The sequence below is a fragment of the Octopus bimaculoides genome, chromosome 1 (genome assembly GCF_001194135.2).
Source record: "Octopus bimaculoides isolate UCB-OBI-ISO-001 chromosome 1, ASM119413v2, whole genome shotgun sequence".
Lineage (NCBI taxonomy): Eukaryota > Metazoa > Mollusca > Cephalopoda > Octopoda > Octopodidae > Octopus > Octopus bimaculoides.
Genome location: NC_068981.1, coordinates 13,410,476 through 13,415,330, shown reverse-complemented (window position 1 = coordinate 13,415,330; position 4,855 = coordinate 13,410,476).

Genomic DNA, 4,855 nt, shown 5'->3' with positions numbered 1-4,855 from the left:
GAGAGAGAGAGAGAGAGAGAGAGAGTGAGAGAGAAATATAAACATATAAACACATACATATCTATATATATGTATGCATGTATGTCTAGACCTTTCAGACCGTCGATCATGGGATGATGTCAGAAGCTACGAGACCTTGGCATAGTCGGAAAACTGGGAGAGTGGTTATATGACTTCTTAAAAGACAGAAAGCAGGCTGTGGCATCCAATGGATTCCTCCCCAAGGAAACAGTAATAGAGAATGGGGCGCCTCAGGAAACTGTATTGGGAATGCTATTGTTCACGGTGGCTCTTTCTGACATGCCATCAGTTACACAGACAGTCATACTTACTAGCTATGCGGACGACACAAAAGTGGTACAAGCAGTCAAGGGACTTCTGATGCTAATCTTCAACAGAAAGACATAAAAGGGCTGAAAAAAAAAGAAAACAACATGGAATTTAATACAAGTGATTTCCAAACCATCTCCTACTAGCAACTTGGTGCTCAGAAGTCGCAACAACAATATTTTGGATCAAAATATGTAGCAATCCCAGAGTCACATAGAGTGACTGAGAAACTTCAGAACAAGGGATCAGAAAATTATGCTGGATCTACGGATGATATTTCTACTCATTTGTTTTTTGGATTACTGCTCTCATCTGTCGTCACGAATTATTGTTAAATTACTAGCGGAACGAGAAACATTTCAGCAGTGTTACATCAGAAAGATCGCATAAATGGAATAGTTTAGCTACTGGGAGAGACTGAAATGGCTACCACTCCACTCCCTGGAGCGAAGTCGGAAGCGGTATGCAGTTATATATGTATGGAAGATTCTGAAGTAGATGGCATCCACCTTTGGTATCGAAAGTTATACCAATCCCACGCCACTGAACTGTTCTAAAGGGCACAGATGTCCCGTCTAGATTGAGGATCATGTACTCCAATAGCTCGCAATTTGTGGGCCCACAGCTATTTAATGTCTTGCTAAAAGAAATGGGATCTTCATGTGATAAATACATATATATATTGGCAGTCAGGAGTTAGCCAAAACATTCAGCGATGGATAAGTCACTACTGATAAGATTATAATTTTCAAGGAAAACTGGTCTGGTGTACTGATCTAGCATTGCTGAGAGGCGGTTATCTTTACTGTCAATATATGAAAACGCGCTTTCTTGCAGCTCTAGGTGGCTTTAACTGTTCTTTCTAGCAATATAGTTGCTACGCGACCCCCTCAGTCCCAGTTGGTGACAACTGTATATACATACGTCTTTAAAATACATGCCTACATGCAAAGCACATAAATGTATGAGTATATGCGTCTATACGATTTAGACTAACGTTTTCAACACTTACATTATTTCGGATCCCCTATTGGTTTTCTACTTATCCCGTAATGGCGCATTTGTACTACGAAATTTCCACTTCCTCATGCATTTCAAACGTGTTATAGACTTATATCTGAGGGTTACTGAGCGGTCTGTTTTGTAACATTTTCCAGTTGTGATTATTGCGGTTATTGGTGAATTTTAATGTCGTTAATACAAGGGAACGCCTTTACGAAATATTTACATGCTGGAAATAATGGAATCCCAGTTATTATGAGGTTGTAACCCCAAAACATTCAACTCCTGCTACTACTTTAACCTACAATAAAGTATTCAGCAGCTTCAGCAATGCCACTAGTGAACCTCTGTGTCTTAAAACCAAAAGTTCAAGTCTAATTTATAATTCATCAGTTTCGAACAAAGAATTTGACAATTGCGTCATTATTATGGTTAACTACATTGCAGCACGTTCATGTAGTTATGGGGATCTGTATATTTTACCTATGCTAAGGAACACAAATGTCGTCATTTATTTTGCAACTGCTGAGACCCCTTTCGGTAATGACTGACTATGGGATTGCACCTAGAAGGTTACCCTCCGAGGCACAAGTCCGGTCAAGGTTGTTTATGGAAGACCAGCAGTCGCCCATGCATACCGGCCTCCCTTCTCCACGCTGCCGATGTTATCCAAGGGAAAGGCAAAGGCTGATATAGCTTGGAACCTGTGACGTCACAACCTATTTTTACAGCTGAGTTAACTGGAGCAACGTGAAATAAAGTGTCTTGCTCAAGAACACAACACGCAGCCCGGTCCGAGATTCGAACTCACAACCTCACGATCGTACGCTCGACTCTATAACCACTAAGCCATGCGCCTTCACAAAGCACGTTGACATTATTAGAGCAAATGTTTTCCGATTAAACACGAAATTCTCCCATTGGATGTAGCCAGTGTTACTTCATTCTGACCTTCGCATAGTGTTTTCGTGACAAAGATATTGGGGTGGTTAACCATTGATTTCCCCATCCGGATGGCCACTGACCCAAAGGAGATAATCTATTCTGAAATAGGTCTTGGTTTTAATTCTGATGGGTATCCAGGCACCCTCCTCACATGTGTAGGAAGATACTCAAGTTGTGGAGCCGGTTTAGTCACCGACCACTCAAGATCCGTGAGTCCTGATTCTGGTTTTCATGTTGCAAGTAGCAAGTCTCATCAGCCTGTGATGACCTGAATTTAAGAAACACAATATGGTATGTATAAACCTAGAGAAATGTGTAAGCAGTGAATCGTCATTGTGGCAGTAGTTTTTCTTTGTCTATTCAAAATTAACATCTGAAATGGCATAAATGGTAATTGAAAAATAATTATTCTCATTCAAAAGTTTAGATTTGTCTCACAGAGAATTCTAGGTCCCCAAGGTTTGAAATGGTTACATTTTAATTTTAAATTAGCAATCCCTTGATTTCTTAATATACGATACTAAAAATGCTGCTGTCACAAAAAATAACAAAATTCTATCTACATAACAACACACCACATAATCTCAAAAACTACAAACACTTATCACTCTCTACCAACTGATTTTGAATAAAAATATCATGTTTCTCAACATTTGCTTTCCCGTATTTTGCGAAATTTCTAACTAGTAAATCAATGTACACTAACTCTCTTGGACAAATTCAAATATTTAAACTGTGGTATCGAAAGCTTCTTTGTGGATCTTTATTCCATCGGAATTAAAACCGATTTCAAGCAATGAGCCTAAATCTGCTTCTCATTTGAGAACGTTTATTTAGAAATTCAGAAAATATTTGTTATTTAAATGTGTATTGATGTGTTCCTTTGTTTTAAATAAAATAAAATAAAAGATTGTATTGCATTTAATACTTATTGAAGCTAATTTTCAAAACTAATATATTATATAAAGATTATTTATATCACCCAGAGTGCAATGGCCGTTTGCAAATGAACACATTTACTAACGAAAATATGTAAAAAAAAAAACAATGTTCATTTAATTAAAGTAAAATACGCCATTGGTATTGAAAACTGCATAGACTAAAAGCGAAGGCAAAATTATATTTTACGAGAGTTAAGTTCAATAATGGGCTACATGACTAAAATTAGGATTATGGGAACAATTTTGTAACGTGAGTATGTTGCAAATAAGAAGTTGGTGTATATAAATACTCTGAATTCAGTTGGGATCTTTCTTACGGAAATGTGTCAAGACTTAAATAATAGTCAGGTGATTTATCACCTGACTATTATGTAAGTGTCACAACCAAATATGGTACCTCTTCCTTTGTATGCTAACTCTACCTGGTCGCAATTGTTCCTTCTGAAATCCACCAAAGTAAAGTAAAAAAGTGACTAAAAGTGTTCCTTCCACAACGCATATTCAGATTGCCAAAATGGTGTGAATGTATTGCTACCGGCTTACAGGGTAATATTGCAGCATAGAATACTTGGAAGAAAGCCCCCACTCTTTCAGAACGAACAGTTTTACCCACATTTGTTGTAAGCATCTCTCACTCCTCCAAATGTAGCTCCTTACATAAAGGATCTTTTATAATTGTTGTAGACTTTTCCTAAACTCTACATCTCAGTTATGGTTACTCAGTATACGATAGCCTATGAAGAAATACTCTACGCCAGCGGACTGCTTTACATAAAACTCTACACAGCATTCACTATTAATACGACTCCAACTTTTCCACCTTCATTCCATTAACTGCACCACCGCCTACATATATTATCTAAGTATCAGCCTACAAGCTGTCTCAGACGTCACAAATATCTGTACGTTACTTTCAAGCAATGATCCCAGAAACTATCCCAGATCATTCATTCATACAGGCATACATTTCGATTTTTGATATGGTAGAATGTGTCCCATTGCCATGAAACGCTAGCCATCTAATCTGCGGAAGATTCAGGCATCGCTCTGACTTCCGTCATTTCAAAGATGATGGAAACTTTCTTTTGCATCACATACATTCTCTGTGCTCAAAGCTCTCTTCTTGTCTTTCATAAAATTAGATGTAATGGAACTTACTTTAACCAAGCAACAATGTCTGCACTTTATAACGTGCCGAGTATCTTATTTAAAAAAAAGGTGTATCACTTTCTTCCCAGTTTATACAGTAATAATTCATAGACTCTGTGCTTCGTTTTACTGCTTTCTTCATTTGTCACATGCTGATTTTATGCTCTTCATTTCGGATGCAGGATTCAACAAGATTTCAGTTTGTATATCACGATTAGGTAAATAATTCATTGTAAGACAGGAATAGTCGTAAATCAAGAATCTACTGGCCTTTGTGCAACAGAAAATGGGCTAATGATACGTACTGAGTGTGTATTTGTCTCAGTTCCAAGCATCTGAAATTAACTTAACTTAGCTTTTATTTAAAGTGCGACATTTTTGTATGAAGATATAGATAATAGGTGTGAGATAAAAAAAAATTAATAGAACTAAATATCGAGGCTACATATAAACATCACACACACACACACAAATACATACACACACAC